This window comes from Cryptomeria japonica, chromosome 10, assembly GCF_030272615.1.
Source record: "Cryptomeria japonica chromosome 10, Sugi_1.0, whole genome shotgun sequence".
Classification (NCBI taxonomy): Eukaryota; Viridiplantae; Streptophyta; class Pinopsida; order Cupressales; family Cupressaceae; genus Cryptomeria; species Cryptomeria japonica.
This window is the reverse complement of record NC_081414.1, coordinates 125,868,142-125,886,401: the sequence shown is the minus strand read 5'-3', so window position 1 is coordinate 125,886,401 and position 18,260 is coordinate 125,868,142.

The window sequence follows — 18,260 nt, the reverse complement described above, 5'->3', positions numbered from 1 at the left end:
TTATTGATGATCAATGGACATAACCTAAAGCTCTACAAGAAGCTACAAAAGAAGGACGATTTCTTACATCACATGTAGCGTGAATTCAATTTCCAACCTAAATCGCCTACATTGCCCACCACATCTAAAGAAATCATTCCATCATCTCCATCATCCACCTCCCCCTATGAAGAAGATCCTAATGACTCCTATATTGATATTTCACAAGTATAATTACCTAGTCACACAACACAAGAACACATTTCCCTTTCATTACCATCTTCATCTTCATACTTCAATTGAAGACACCTATAGAACTATCAATGGAAGGTTTATGTAGGAATATCCCTAAGGTTGTTTTCAATAGGGACTTGATAAGTCACAACTTCCAACAATTACCTTTTGTCACTTTAGTCTCTCACATGCAGAAACTATTGAAATCTTGTAACATGGAGTCATTCCATTTTTTATGACAACTATACACAATGCACATCTCATCCTTGCATGTTGTCCTTTCTCTGTCATAAACTTTTACTTTCAAGACACATATCCTCAATAATTTTTTTGTTGGATATTGTTGAGAAGTTTTTTGGAATCATGTTTTGTCATTTATGTCAACATATTCTTCTATGAATTCTAGTGGTGCAGTCAAATTAAATGAGTTGGTTTGGTCAATGTAATACAGATGAGTTCTTGAGGTTTAATGGGTTTAGAGATACTTATCTATAGTTAATTCAACAGAAGTTTCAGTGATCCACATAATGTTTTGATCAAGTTGTGTGATTTGGTATTATGGTTTTTATTCAGTTGTTCATGTTCTTTGGTATTTTGGTTTGTGCTCAGCATTTCTCTAGAATTGCTATATCTTGGTTTGCAAATTTGGCTGAGTGTTTGGGATGTTGATGTGTGTCCTTAGTTTGATTGGTTCATGATTTGGAAATCCACAAGTGAATCTTTCATGTTGACAGTCAATTATGTTGGTGTTCTTGAGCTCCGATTGAGAGATGATGATGATTCTAGTAATCTGAGTTATTGTGGTTTTTGTGGTGCAATTCAGGTTGCTTGTGAATGTTTCTAGATCATGTTCAATCTTTGTTGTTGGTCTGCATTGATCATTGTGCATTTTTTTGATCTGGTGGTGTTCTTTGTGTTATGTGACATTTGTGGTGATTGTAGCATGTTGTGGATGCTTGTGGTGTGATTGTTAGAGGTGCTTCATGTTCACGGAGTTGATTTGGGTCCAAACTATATCTTAGCCAATATTGTTTTGGTTTGCATGTGTATTGGAGTTCAGATTGAGCTGACTTGGTATTGCATGTTTCATTTGTGTGTTATATGCTTTTGGGCCGACATGTAGATTATATATTTTGATATTGCATATATATAAGAACAATTGATATTATCACTTTTGGTATGGTCGTTGTGTGGAAAGTATTGTAGATAGTTCCTTGTGTGTGAGTGGAAGATTGGTGCTCTGGATTGCAGCAGAACAACATATCAGAGCATAGTGTGTTGCAGAACATGTTGTCTGATATATGAACTTAATCAGAACTATTTCCAAGCATTTGTAGATGCTATTTATTAGTTCAACCATCTCATTTATTTATTATAATAGATTTATAAGGTAGTTAGCCTTCCTTAGGGTTGTAGCCCTTCTTGTATTTGAGCACTGAGCTCTAGGCAGTGTGCCTGAATACATGTGCATTCCCCTATGTAATATTTGTATACTTCTAACAAGGTATATTAATATTGCGGGTCTCAATCCCACTGTGGTTTTTCCCTTAACTAGGTTTCCATGTAAAAATCTTGGTGTTGTGGTGTTATGAGTACTTGCTTTATGTTTACACATCTTCCCTTTCCTCATATGTGCTATGTGATTAAGTGATCAGTTTAATAAAGTTAAAAATTGGAGAGCACTAATTCACCCCCCTCTCAATTTTCCTTGATTCCAACAATTGGTATCAAAGCCTAGTTCATCGAAAGAAGTCTAGTAGCTTGAGGGAGGTCCGGGAAGGTATGTTAATGGAGTCTGACAATTTGAAACATCAGCTTATTGTTTCTCTTGATGATCTTGATCAGTCTAAATCTCAAGTCCAAGAATTGAAAGGGAATATGAAGGATGCTGAGAATTCCATTTAGCCTTTGAAGGATCAATTGAACAAGTCTAGGGAAAAGAGAAAGGAACTTTTTGATCAGCTAAAGCATAAAGAGAGCGTGAGTATGGATAATGAAGCTTTGAAGGAGAAGATGGAAGAATGTGAGAAGCTTGTTGAAGGCAATGTTGTCCTAAGGCATGAGATGGAATCTATAGTGATGAAGTTGAAAAAGGAGATTGAGGAGAGAAAAAAGAATGAAGAGAACCTTACTCAATCCTTGAATGATAAATCTGATGAATGTTGTAGACTTAACTGTGGGTATGGTTAGTTGAAGCTTGAACTGTTACAATTTAAGAACAATGAACATGAGCTTGAAAGGCATATTATTATTCTTAGAGATGAAATTAATACTAATAATAAGTATAAGGAGAAGTTTAAGATTATCTCAGCTAAACTTGATGAGATGCTTGAAAGCCAGAAGGATGCAGAGGACAAGAAAAGTCTTGGATTTGAGAAAGGTGAAAGCTTTGAATCTGATCAAGGCAATATCAAATCAGCTCAATAGAAGAATAATTCAAGAAGGCCTCTCGTGAGGCAACTTAATGCTTATAAGTTTAATGGTAACTATTTTTTTTGCAATAAATTTGGTCATATGGCTAGTCAATGCAAAAATAGAGTGAATCATAATGGTCCATATTTCTCTGGTAAATGTTTCAAATGCAATAAGTATGGTCATAAGGCAATTGAATGTAGAAGTCTGATGAGAAATTTTTAAAATAGAAGGAATGTCAGATGGTATGCATGTGGAATATTTGGACATGTGGCTAATCAGTATTGATCAAGAGGAAATCAGATGAACTTTAGGTCTATGCAAAGAAATGTTGTTTGCTATGCTTGCAACAAATCCACTCATATTGCTAAGTACTGCAGAAACAGAAATGTGAATAGGAGAGGTCTGAAAGACAAGAATGAGAATGTGAAGGAAAATGAGAAAGGCAAAGAGAAGGTTGAGTAGATCAAAGAACAAATAAAGAAGACATGGGTTAAGAAGAACGATTTAGAGGTAGGAAGTGGGTTCGCACTTGATTCTGGTGCTGGAACTACATCCGATAACTGAACTAAGGCATCCGACCTTCGAGGAAGCTATCATGAAAATATTTTAAACCCTCTATTTGAGATTTGTGCTTGATTTTGGTAGGTTTCATAATTTGTATTTGATGATTATTTATTTATTAAAGGAGTTCTGAAAGTATTAGAGCAGATTTGAGGGTCCGCACAAGATTCTTGTGCAATTCAGGGTTTCCTGAAGGTTTAGGACAAAATGTATTTAAGGTGTTTGAAATTTAAGTGTGCAAAAGACATGAAGGTACTCTTACCTCTCATTTCTCTTTTCTTTATCAAGAGATGCATCTGAGAAAGTCTTGTGAGATATTTTCAAAGACATCAAGACTATGAAGGCGATTTGGTAGAGGAACCCTAATCTGGCATATAAGTGTTAGAGTATTCGGGTATTTACTTGATTAATTAAACATTATTTGTTTAATTATTTAAGTTCCCTTTATCTCTTTTACACTTAAGCTAACTTTAGGTGCATATAATTAATTATTTTAATTAATTATTATGTGCAAACCTAGGTTTTCCCTTTTAGGGTTTCTTGACCTATTAAAGGTTGAGTTCTTTCTTTTCATGGTATGAAGAAGGATTATTATTGTCAATACATTTTGGAGATTATTGAGCTCTCATCTTTTGGAGCATATTTTTCCTATGTATTCTTTCCTTCTGTGATTTGCTTCATCGCTTCTCCTTGTAACAGGTTTTTCAGCTTGCAGAGATTATTTGGGCTCCTGTTGTATTGTATTTTCTCAACTCCTATATGGTATCAGAGCTTCAGATATGTAGCTGCCTATTCTTGTTTTGAGAATTTTTGCTTTGGAAGCAGATCTGGGGTTTGAGGAATTTTTTATGTACCTAGGGTTTGAGCTTTTTTTATGAGCACTTTGGGCCTAAACGGACCTCACCATCGTGCTTAGAAGGCCTAAAAACCCCTATGGTCATATAAAATTTAACCTATTTTAGTTCCTGAGCCTCTAGGTGAATTTTTTTCTCAGATCCAGGCCGTACGACCCTAGCACGCAAATCGAGAAAAAAATTTAAAAATTATTTTTGTCTTTTTATGGCATGCAGGCCGAAATTTTCTTTTAAAAAAAAATTCTTTCAAAAAAGCAAAAAAAAGAGGTTTTTGTTTCTTTTTAAGAAAAAGTTTTTTTTGGGGAAAAGTTTTTTGGGGGGTCCCCACGGTACATAGGGTATCATGGGGCCCTTGCCTTGTTGCAAGCTCTACGCAGGTCCGTACTACTCCACGGCTATCGGCCACTGGCCCTCTGGTCCCTCCGCCAGTTTTCGACCCCCGCCGGGCTCCCTGTGTGCCCAGTGCCTTCCCGCTATGCTTCCGACTACTCCACCGCGCTCTGACCCGCCGCCAGTTGCTAGTCCCCGGCCCCGCCACTGCTCCAGCCCGCCGCCAGCCACTTCTTCCTGGCCCCGCCTTGCCACCGCTGGCCTCCCTGCGGCCCCGCCGCCTCTGCCTTGCCCAGACCCTCACCGCCGGAAACCCTTGCCGTCGGGAAAGCTCCGCTCGAATTGACCTCCTTTGCTGTTGGGAAATCTCCACCCAGGCTGCCGGCCACCCTTGCTTCGCCCGGCCACCGAACCACCACCCGTCCGCCACCCACTGGCCACCCACTGGCCACCGGGCCACCAAAGTGCAACCAAACCCCTTTTTTGGCTTTTTCAGGGGGGGTTTGATTTTTTTGCCCTCTTGGGCATACGGAGTCATTTTTTTGAAAATGAATAGGCATCAGAAAGCTGGTTCCGAGGCCGACCTCATGGTGTTGGTAATTTTTTCCAATTTTTCTGTTTGATTGTGTTGTTTTACAGTCAAAGTGAGGTCTCTTTTTTGCACTCCGGGAGACGTAGAATGAGCATCTGACCTCCGTTTTTCTAAAACTTTATATTTTCGGAAAGCTTGTGCTGTGTACTTTCCAGAAATATGATTTTTTTTTCCAGATTCTTCTCCATGCATATTTTATTCAATTTTTTTCTTTTAAGCACTTTGGTGGATATCGTGGTTGTTTCAGGTCCCGGGATCTCTTTTCTGAGTAGGGTGTCTCTGTTTTGATTCTCGTTTCTATTTCCAATCTTCTTATCATTGTAGCATTGTATATATGCAAACGCATTGAGATAAAGTGCCATCATGCATTGTTTACTTGGAATCTTGCATATCTTGTGTCTTGTTGTACATGCACTATTGATCAAGTGCCATGAGGGGGTTGATGTTTGCCTGTTGTTTGCCATCTTCCTTTGTCTAGTGAGTGTTCCTTCCACGACATTTGCCTCATGATGATGTGTCTCAACACCTTTGATGTTCTTGGTTCTTCATCATGCAGTTGTTTTTGGCTGTCCTTTTTAGTGTTCCTATCCCTCTCCCACTTCCGCATTATGGGGAGGTTTATCTTGTTGGTTCTACTGCTTCCGTGGTTCAATTGATCAGCTCTTTAGGCTTTGGTTTCTCATGCCATCTGTATCTTCGATTTCAGTTGTTTTTGCCTTGTTTGCCTCCTAATTCAAGTAGTGTCATTTGAGGGCACTCATACAGATTACAGTCTTCTCTACCTGGTCATGTTCTAGTTCAGTGGATGTTCTTCAGATCAGTAGTTATTCTTCGACAGAGTTTGCAGGTTCTTCATGCTTCAGTGATATTCTTTTTCATCTCTTTTTGGAGTAGAGTTTTGTTCCCACGTGGTTTTCTCTATTTCTCCAATTCATAGAGATTTCATTGTATTTGGGAACCTGATCAGGCCTTGTTGCCGGGACCCATCTTTCATGCTTTCAGTAGTTGTTCTAGGTTTTAGCTTCTCCCTAAGTCTAGCTTAAGGGGGGGTGTTAGAGTATTAAAGTATTTACTTGATTAATTTAACATTATTTGTTTAATTATTTAAGTTCCCTTTATCTCTTTTACACTTAAGCTAACTTTAGGTGCATATAATTAATTATTTTAATTAATTATTATGTGCAAACATAGGTTTTCCCTTTTAGGGTTTCTTGACCTATTAAAGGTTGAGTTCTTTCTTTTCATGGTATGAAGAAGGATTATTATTGTCAATACATTTTGGAGATTATTGAGCTCTCATCTTTTGGAGCATATTTTTCCTGTGTATTCTTTCCTTCTGTGATTTGCTTCATTGCTTCTCCTTGTAACAGGTTTTTCAGCTTGCAGAGATTATTTGGGCTCCTGTGGTGTTGTATTTTCTCAACTCCTATAATAAGATATGGAAGAAAGTAGAGCACTATGCACCAAATATTGGATTTTAGCTGAGGTGGTCAAGGAAGAAAGAAAATTAGATATACCAGCTACAGAAGATGTCAAGGAAGTTAGGCAGAAAATGTAAGAGAAGTTGAGGTAGTTAAGATTGAGGTAGCTTGTGTTGTTGAGGGTGTTTCTTTTATCTCTATAGAAGAAAAGTTAGTTTCTAGTGGTGATGAGTCTGAGGCACTGGAAGTTGTTGAGGATATTCAGATCCTCTGGATTAGTATAAAAATGGAATTCCTATGGAGTCAAAGGCAGATGCAGAATAGATGGTGGAGCGGAGGAAATTGAAGCTCTGGTACCTATTTTGGTTGCTAGAGACACTACAAAGGCAGTGATAGTTCTTGGAGGAGGTTTAGCAAGAATCATTGAGTTGAAGGATCTTATCGATTTGGTAAGTGTTCTTTTTGAGTCTCTTGAAGACTGTAGAGGTTCTAATCAGGAAAGGAATTAGCTGCAAATGAATTCAGTAAGTTGATGAGTATGATTGCTAGTGATAGAGATTTATGAGATACACTAATTAAACATGGAATTGTTTTCAAAGCATGTTTATCATCTGAGGATATAGAAAAGAAGGTTATGCAGTATGGGAAGAAGTTAGTAGATCTATTTTGGAGTGTCGAAAGTAGTTGGCATAGTAATTTGAGTTCCTTTTTAGATGTATTCAAGTTTGTGTAAATTTATGGAGTCATTTTATTCATAGTCATTTTGTGTGACTTTTGGTATATTGGTGTTAAAAGAGGAATAGTCAATGTTATGGTTTAGATGTTTAGATTTTAGAGTTTTTCAAGGAGAGAGAGAGTGCTATGTTGGATATTGTTGAGTTGTTTGCATGGTCTAAGGGGGAGAGAATCATGATTTGCATATGTGTCTCTTGCATTTATTTCAAAGGGGGAGAGAAGTGTTGGATATGATTTCTCATTGATGCTACTAGGATATGTTTTTGTCATTGATGTCAACACATTCTTGTGATTTATTTCGGTGTGATTGAGAAGAATTTTTGATCCGGTATTGTAATTTGATTTTGTTGATCACTGTTTTGCAGAGTTTCATATTTCCTCTGGTATATTTTGGTGTGATTAGATCTCGTGTTGATACTTTGGGATATTGTTTTGGTTGGTCTTGTGTATCTTTATTTCAGATGGTTTGTGATTTGGTGCTTTGCAAGTTATCTTTCTCTATGACAGTTGTTGATTGGTTGTGTTCTTGAGCTTCTAGAAGTTGACAGATGAAGATTTGAAAAGTGGTGTTGGTGCAACTGTTCTTATTGATTCTAATGTGCTTGGTGGTGTTTCCTAGTCATGTCCTATTTATTTTGGCAATCCACATTGATTGTCATGCGATTTTTTGATGGTTTTCATCAACTGGTATTGATTTTCATGTTATGCGGTATTTCTAGCGGTGTAGCGTGTTGCAGTTGATCTTGGCGTGATTTTTGGTGGAATTGTGTGTTTGGGAATTTGATTTAGGACCATGTTGTACTATGTAAATCATTATATTGGTTCGATGGCCGATCTTTGTAAGGGTTGAGAGTTTAGCCGACCTTGTTATCAAGGTTGATGAATTGTGTCATGCCCAAACTTTTGGGCACGAACGGGATAATTTTTTTTTTAAATAACAACTTAATAACATTAAATTTGCTAATATGAAACGCACTAACAAGTTTTGTCTTAACTATGTTTTGAGTTAACTCTAACCACTAACTCAAGTAAGTGAAAATAATTTAAATTAAATGCGGAATACTAAACGAGCTATTTATTATCTCATCCATTTTAATCAATAAATTAATTTAACCAAAAATCTCTAAATTAATTGACAAAGATAGTATTAATCTCCAATATCCATTAATTGCCTTTAGGAACTAAATAAAGTAGTCCTAGCACTTTGATTATTAGTGCCTATATTTTATTTTAATAATAATTTAAATGTGATTAAACTAATTCGACTAAAGGGTCAATTAAATCCATGATGTAAATTTCCCTATAAAATTTAGTCTCGAATAGCCTAAATTTAGGTGGACTCAAATTAATACCCTATGGCCAAAAATCTTACAAGGTCATTATAATTTCCTAAAAAATTAAACCCCAAAATAATTTAAGATTTAAAACATCACATTTAAATGTTCAAATAATATGAATGAGTAAATAAAATAATTAAACTAAGTTAGATGTATACATTCATATATATATATATATATATATATATATATATATATATATATATATATATATATATTCTTTAAACAAGCATTATTATAAAGATACCCATGAACCCTAATAAAAAAAATTTTAAATGCCCCTTTTAAACCCCATTTCTTTTCCTTTACAACTTTCATGCTACCCTAACCTGAACCGGGTTAGGGTTTTATCTTTTTCTTATTATGCAGGGTGGAGGAGTGTTTGGTTTTACTGGTCATGGGAGGCGGCAACCATGGAGGTTCTTGGCAGAGGAGTGAAGGAGGGATGGAGGTGCGTCGGCGGGGGCCTTCCCGGGTGCCACTGGGTTTCCCCACAGTGGAGGTCGGGCACCGCCCACTGTGGGTAAACATAGTGGCGGTCGGGTCCCTTTCCACTGTGGTTACCCATAGTGGGAGGCCCTCGTGTCGACCACTATGGTTTCCCATAGTGGCAGCCCGAGCCACGCCGGCCCACTGTGTTTACACACAGTGGGTTCGCCCCACCCCCCGAAAACCCTATTTTTTTAAAATAAAATTTTAAAAATTTAAAAGTTCTTTTTCTCTCTTTTTTTTATTTGGTTTTAAAATATAACAATATATATATATATATATATAAAATCTAACCATGGTTAAATCACAGGTAGGTTTAATATAGATTTTCATAAATGTATAATATTATATTTTATTTTTTCTTTAAATATTTATAGGAACTTATTAAAATAGCTAGCATCATAGCATTAGACCAATATTTTTATTTCATCTTTTAGATCTAGACATAAATCTATAGTGCAATTATTTAATTTTGATTCTGCAATAAATAAAGGAGAAGACATAATTAATTAAATTTAAGCAGCAACTATATTAGTTTAGAAAACATTGAAAGGCATGTTAATTTTTAGATTTATTTTCTGCGAATAAATAAAAGGGAAAATGACCAAATTTAATAAACTATATTTGCATTTCCATAAATAGGACTAAATGTTTTATTTCCAGCTTACTAACATACATGCTTTTCTATTTCATTCTTTTCCAATATTTCAAACGCATAAGGGGATAAAATGAATTTATTGATTTTCAAAATAACACATACACAACAAATATTATTTTCAGAATTATAGGAACTAAATCCAGAAATACACATTTCATTTTTTTGCAACAAAATAATAATTAATAAAAATAATGCATTTCTTTAAAGTGTGTTTAAAATACAATATAGCCAACAATACAAATGGGTGATATACCCAACTAGTCTCTCATTTCTATTAAATGAGGACTTTAAATAAAATAGATACATTTTCTTTTTAAGGTAACTACAACATGCAGCTTTTTATATACATTTATGCAACATGAAAATATAGCATCCCTTTTCTTAATCTTTTTCTGCAAACCAAGTAAAAACAACAACACCTAGCTTGACTTTTTCTTTCCTTTCCAAGCAACTTGCAAATAAATCATAAGGTTTTGACCATGGAGAGCTCACCTCCTAGCCCAGGCTTACCAGAAGCCACCCCCGAGCTTGGAGAACCAAGCCCTAGACAGGTTACAGACATGCAAACACAACAAGCAAGGGAAAAACACTCAACAACACTTTCCCAACCAAGGCTACACTTCATCACAAAATGTGATGATTTTACATGGGTGGTAGTGGACCAAATACCCTCAGGAGACTGCAAGAATGGTAGATCACAAAACCACCTCATGGCAACAAAGATATATCATAAGTCCATTAACCCCACATTCCTTATGCCCCCCAAGGCATTCATGCCATACTTTCTCCCCTTATGACCCCCAAATGCACAAACCAGACCATGCAGCAAGGGTCACATATACACCTCTTGAGTTCGCTCTCATAACGAGAGTCTCTCACTCGAGGGCTATCAAACTTCTACCACCCGCAAGACCATCCTACTCTCCCAAGAGTAGAAGGCCTTGGTTACTCCCAAATCATAGGAAATGCATAAAAGAATAAAAGAAAGGTCGCATAATAATTTTTTTACAAAGAAATTACAAGACAACAACTTTTTCATTCAAACAATCTTTCCAACATAAACATGCAACTTAAAAAAAAACAAAAGAAGGAGATGAACCAACCTTCAATCTGCCCAAAGGTGTGCTAAAACTAGTTTGAGGATGAGCAGCCCAAATCCACAAATTTTCCTTCTACACTTAGCCAAAAATTCTATCCCAAAACTATATTTTTCAAAATTGCATGATCTCCAAAAATGGAGAGTGGGTGATTACCCACCAAATCTCTCATCCTTGCCTAAGAAGACCTCAGTGAGAGTTCTCACAGGTTTCTAAAACTGAAAAAGGAAAAAGTAAGAAAAAGTGGAAAAAGGATCTCCCATCAAAAAGGAAGGTTATCTAACCTAGATGGCACCTTCTAATTTCAATTTTCGCTCACCTTAGGAAACCCACTTTTTGAGGTGACTAAACAGTGACATGTGAATAGACACATGCCTAAAAATACTCCTAACCCATAGGTATACCTTATGGACTTTAGGAAACACCTTTAAACTACCCCTAGGAGTCTATTTGACCCCTTATAAACCCATCTGAAGTTAAATTTCGGGTCAAACCTCTGTTGACCACTCCAAAGACTCTCTAGCCAAGGAAAATTTAGAACCACATTCAAATGTTTGAAAAAGCTATGGTTGAAACAACTCCCTTCAAGAGACAAGTCAAAATTCAAGATATAAATCAACACGTGTCAAGTGACACGATAAAATACATTACAAAATTACACATGGAAATTGTCTATTGTTAGATTTAAATAAATCACACACATGCATCATTTACTATCAAAAATAAAATACGATACATACGGGGTGTTGTCTCTCCAAATAGACAACCCCTGGTTTTATGAATGTAAATAGGTTTAGGTTTGGTTCTCCATAATATTTTCATGGTCACATTGATAATTTTCCTGCACATCTCAATTACACATTAGTACTTCCAAATAACCTCATCTAATATTTAAACACATGAATAAGAATACACGTCAAACACTCTGCATACAATTGACATTAAATAAAATCAATATATCTTGTATCAAAATAAATCCACATAAGTAATTATCATAATTCATCATAATTTTGATCCATACATAAGACATGCATCCTATTTCTATTATCATAGTAAAGTCCTGCAAATCCAATAATGACATACATCATCACAAAGTTATCCTATTCTAGAATCATATAGTTCTATATCTATAGTGCATAGAAACAAAGCATCAATATATATCAATGTTATCCAAATCATGGAATCATATAAGTTCTAAATCCATAATGCATAAAAATAAAGCATCCATACTAGTCTCAACATGAAAATCACTTAAATGCTAGGATGAGTCGGGGTAGGGCCTCACAAATTGTATATATAGGTGAGTTATTCATGTAGTTTGGGTGTCGATGTTGTGTCTACATTATTAGAAAGTGGTGTGTGTGCAAACAAGTGATTTATCCTTTGGTGTTGAGATTGAGGTGATATTGGTGTTGCAGGGCAGACATTTATGCTTAATTGGAACTGTAATCAGGCATTTGAAGATGTTATTCTTTTAGTTCACTTCTTCTAGATTGTAGTTCGAATCTTATTGTAAGTCGGTGAGACTTCCCTAAGGGTTGTAGCCTTCTGGGGAAATATATTTTGGTCAGTGAGCTCTAGGCAGTGTGTTTAAATGCATGTGCATTCCCCATTGTAATATTTTCACATACTGTTATACCATAAAAATGGTCATGTAAACCATGGGCCCCTGATCTCGACAACATCACCAAGGTCCTAACCAAAGGCAATTAAATCAACCTTGAGCACACAATTAATTAATCCTTCAATCATTGAATGTCACATGGCAAGTGAATTATTCTATATTAATTAAATATTTATTTAATTAATTAAATCATTCAAGTAAATCATTTTGATCAATTATCCTACTTAATTTATTAAATATCCTAGCATATTTAATTAATTAATAAATTTGTCATTTAATCATAAAAAAGGAATTAATTTACAAAGAGAGATTTATCACAAAAAGAGGAATTGATATGCAAAGAAAGAGTTTAAATTGAAAAGAAAATTAAAGAATTGAATTGAGAGAGAAATCAAATTTGAGATATTATTTCTTCTTCTAAATTGAGATAACTTGAAATCAGAAAAGCAATTAATTGAATTATTAATCATTCTCTAATATTGGAACTCAAAGCTTTGAGAAAAGAAGTTCAGTTGCATTGAAAAGACTCTTTTCTTGAATAAATCAAAGAATATGCATAGAATTACCTATTTTCATCTCAAGTGCATGAAATTAATTGAATTATATCTCTAATAAAAACTTGAACTTATAATCTGAATGCATTTCAATCAAACTATAATTGGAATCTATCTCAAGGTTAATTGAATTTGATCTCTCAATTATTTCAATTATCCTAAATTGTGCTTTTTATTGATCTCTCTTGTGATTCTCTATAAATTCAACCTTCATCTCTCATTCAAAACACCCTAGAGATTTATTGTTATTATGCATTTTTTGCTCTAGAGTCATTGAAGATATTGTGCTTTTTTTGAGATTATTACATCTTAGTTTAGCTTTTTATTGTGATTGCTTAAATTCGTATAGCTTAATTTCCATCCATCTAGCATAATCTTGCATCCATTTATCTTAATATCATGCTCATATAGATTAAATCCTTTGTCTTGGTGTAGTCTAGTCACTGGTATTGCTTATACAAATCTGAGAGCAAGTCTATACTCTCATCTTTTAGAAGGCAATTGGTTGATTTGTTTTGGTTTTATTATTCATGCTTATATTTGTCTAACCATACATGTAATGACTTAATTCAAGTGTTGTGTTTTACAGCTTATGGAAACTTATTCCACTTTTTACAAACACATTTCTAGCACCCAACGTGGGGTAGATGACTACATCTTTCAGCCTCGAAGACTAACTTTTTCTTATTTTTCAAATTTTTATTTTTTTGGATTTTAGTCTGTACAGTTACTACGAAATATCGTACAAGATTTCCCATATGCTCGAATGATAAACTATAAGTATCGTGCGATCTCATACAAAATATTGTATGACTCGGTGAGAATCATCGTACGGTATTATGTGTTTTTGGGTTAAAAGAAGATTTCATTCTTCAGGTTTTCTTATTTAATTTTTATCATACTAATGCTGAACCTAGCTTGTTGTTTGTCTAAGAAATTTTTCACAGCCTAATCAGTTTTTGCAGATCGCTTGTCGAAGAATGTGCTTGTCAAACAAACAAAATATGACTATTGATTCATTGTCTTTGGAGGTTGCCTGAGCAGATTCGAGTAAACATTGTGTATTCTTTAAATTCATTTTTAGGCACCTAACTTGGTACCTAGTTAAAGAACAAATTTGTCTTTCATGTTTTAAGAAAATTCTCAGAGGTAGGAGAGTATACTCTTGTCTTCATAGACAATCAGAAATCCAGACCCTTGAGGCTTTTTTTTATTTTGAGATTTGTGTATCTTTAGCGGGTCTGCCCTCCCGAGGAGCCTATAAGGCCAAAGACATTAGGGCCGGTGAGAGGGGAATAAACCAATTGGGAATGACTAAATGCCAAGTAATCCAACCCTCTATAAAATAAATGTGCTTTGATGAAAATAAAGTCAACGATAGTGCTCAGGAATAGCTCTCCTCCGTACCTTCCGGTATATCAAACCTTGGTTTTCAAGGCTAGGAGACCTCTTAATTGAGTTTATACCCTGACACATCGAATAGATCCCTTACTAGTTCCAATTAAGATTAGAAGCTACCTAGTTCACCTCTGAAAGGGGGGATAATCTTTGTGCAAGAGAGATATTAAGTCTCCCAAGATACTTGTAATTTCGTGCCCCCATTAGCATTTGGAGTTAGCTAATACGACATTGAGAATCCACTGCATGAGACTCGGGGGCCATATTTTGATTAGCTATTGGGTGTGTACCTGAGTCTACAAGCAAAGGTTTTCTTCTCTCACCAATTTTCATAGGGTTAGCATGTTGTGATTGAAGTCATTATACGTATTGCATGTTTACTGTGTTTTCATCCCTGAAACTGAAACTGAAATACCAAAATTGGATAAAATAATAAACAACTCAGTGGTCAAAACTCCGTCCATGTCAAAAACTAGTCTATCCTAGTCAAAACTCTGTCCGTGTCACAAACTAGTCAACATCAACTATCAAAAACTTAGTCCATCTCAAAACTGGTTGTCGTCAGCCATTGTCTATCATAATTTTGTCTCTGTCTAGTAAACTGTCGTACAAGACTTCTGATTTATCGTCCTACTACATAACTATGTTGTACGCAATTACATCAGGTCTTATAGTTTGTCATTTGGGTCCTTATATTATGTCGTACGAAATCTGATAAAGTGTTATCTGGCATAGGGAATTATCATCTATTCTTTGGTCCTATGTCAGATGAAAAACCATCACATTCATTAGTTTGTCATCTGAGGTATACCCATCTATCGTGCGAACATAGGCAGCAACTTGTACGAAATTCTTGTTTTATTGTCCTAAAGCTATTAAACTGTCATCTGGTCCTGTAAAACCTGTCGTACAAATCTTTGATTTTGTCAATCCAAATCAGTAAAACTTGCATAAAATAGTCTACACCGAACATAAAACTAGTTATCATCATTCTGAGCATAAAAAAATCTAAACAGTGCACTTTTGTCATTGTGTTGCATGATTTTGTCGATCATCTTTCAGCTAGTTCAATCAACCATTTATCAAACTTAAGTTACTTAGATAACGTCTTACATAGGATAGATCGTTCTTGAAACTAGACTGATTCTTAGTCACTTCTCTTAAATCAAACTAGGTAACTTATATCACATCTTATGCAGGATAGATCTTTCTTGAAACCAAACTAAATCTTAGTTGCTTCTCTCAATCGATATGTTAATCGAACAACTAGTTACAAATTTGATCTTGACTTCTGCATCACAAACAACTTTAGCTCACATCAGTCAACAAAAATGCCTACTCAAACTAGAAGTTCTCGTAAGAAAGCTGACAGAGGCAAAGGACAATATTTTTCATATCAAGATAGCCCATTTTACATAGAGGATCCTCTTACTAATAAACCTTCATCACCAGATATGCCAGTTTATGATCAACCCTTGTCTCCCACCATGTCTGGAAAAGAACAAGAAAGATGAGTTGCTAAACACAATGATGACCTCAGTGTCCATGCTACTGATAGTGACTCCTCATCAAGTGAATCCGAAACCTCTGAACCTCTAGAAATTGATATTCATAAATGTCAGAAGATTAAAGATTTATGAAAAATGATGAAGGTTATCATGGCTAGAGAAAAAGAAGACTATTTTCTAGAACTATCAAAGCAAGGTGCTAAACTTCCTATTGGTTATAATGTTGAGACCCTCATCACTAAAGAGGAATAATCACCCTTGGTCATGGTAAACAAATAATTACAAGCCTTATGAACTGAGATCACAAAACTAAAAAACAAGGATAAATCATTAAAACAATATTCTCTGGACACGATATGCCCATTTTCATTTGATAAGAACCTTTACATGCCTTCATTTTCTTCATGAGTGGAGATCCTAAAATTTCATAAATATGATGGCAACTCAGATCCCCAAGACCATATCAAATAATTTTGTGCTTTATGTATGGAGTTCATGCACGAACAAACATATCTCATGCACCTTTTCCTGAGAAGTTTAGGAGGGCAAGCTATGGAATGGTTCTCAAGCCTCGCTATGGGAATAATTTTTTTTGAAGAATTAATCCAACTATTTCTACAATAATACTCCTATAACATTTTTCATCTAGTCACTATGATAGAGCTTTGCAATACCAAACAGAAAACAGGAGAGCCCTTTCTCGCTTTCCTCCAACAATGGAGAAAGATTTTCTCTAGATATTCACGGCATATTCTATATTCTAAGAAGATGGATATCTTTTTCAACAACTTAATCCCTGAATTGAAATACAGTATCCAAATGCAAGTATACCCTTCATTCAATAAAATGGTAGGCAATGCCCTCAGAATGGAAGATCTGCTTATAAAGAAAGGAGATATCTCACTTTGGAAAGAAACACAACAAGGTTCTAGTTCCAAAGAAAAGAACAAATATTGGAAATATGGCAAAGACAACAACAAAAACATTTTTAATGATGGAGTGTTAGACACTATTAAAGAAAAAGAAAAATACACAATATTTAACCTAGCTAGTGGCACATAAGCACTCAAAGCAGCTGAAATCTCAACAAAAAATCCTTCGAAGAAAGTAAAAGGGTGGTTTAAAGAGAAGCCTTGGCTTTCAAAACCTAAACGTGAATTTACTCCTTTGAAATAATCATATGAATCCGCTTTCAAAACTTTATTGGCAAATGATCTAATAAGCTTACCAGAAAATTCTAGGCCATATTGGAATTTCACCTTTTCATCTTTTAGGCCTTTCATTCTTTTTCCTTGTTGCTTTTTCCACTTAAGTGGAAGGGTTAGTCTGTCATGTGAAGAGGGGCCCTTTTTAGGTTTTATCCTAGGTGGGTTATGATTTCTCTTAATTTTCCGCCTTTTTCCTAAGTCTTTTGTGTCTCTTGTCGGGTCTCTTAATCACCATGCAAGTTCCTCCTAATCCTGTGGATATCGCTATACTGCAAAGAGAATATGCGCGAAGATTAGTCTTCACAAAACAATGACTAACAGTGGGACCCTCATTTACTTAAAGTCATTATGCGGATGCTAAAGCGTAGGTAAGTTTCATGGAGATCTATGGTGGTTGTGGAGTCGCAAGGTTAAGATGCACAAATATTACTCTTCACGAAACAATGACTAATGGTGGGACCTACCTTTTTGAGGATGTTGCTACAGGTGTTAAAGTGACTGTATGTTTGATGATGATCAAGGGTTGTCGCTACTTCGCAATGTGAAGGTATCTAAATTTTACCCTTCACAAAGTAGCGACCAATGAGCTAGAAATCTAGGTGGCACTAAGATGGCGAGTCTCGATGAGGTGGTAAAACACATGGCATAACAGGTGGAAGTGTTTGCGAGGCAGTTCTGCCAAAAGGGAAAATGGTCCAGTTGCTTGAAATACATGTGGTGGTTAGAAGGTGGAAACTGATATACTTGTGAGCAAATAAATGGATGACAGGTGGATACACCTAGCATAAGCGCGGGCTAAGTAAATCGAAGTTATAGGGCCCACTTTGATAGTTAAAGGAATTAAAAGTCGGATGATTTTCATGAAGATCTATGACTGTCGTTGACCCACTGGTTGAAGTCATGTGAAGTTTAAGGCCCGCGACCCAGTGACAAACCATTCGCAGTCACGGTGAGATAAAAGTTAAAGGACAGGCGGTTACAACGAATGATAAAGATTGAGTGGTTATGTGAAGATCCAACAATTGTCGCTACATCGTGAGACAAAGATGTGCATGTTTAAAGTCATTGCTTTAGCGACAAACTACTAGCGGCCGGCTAGGAAAATAGTTAGCAGACAACGGCTATTGCTCGACGGTTAAGTTAAAGTTGTCTGGGGAAGGTAAAGGCCAGACAATTTTGGAAGAGATATACGGTGGTCCCTGAGGCGCATGGTGAAGTTGTGAGAGGTTTAAGGTCTGTGACCCAGCGACAAGCCATTACTGGCAG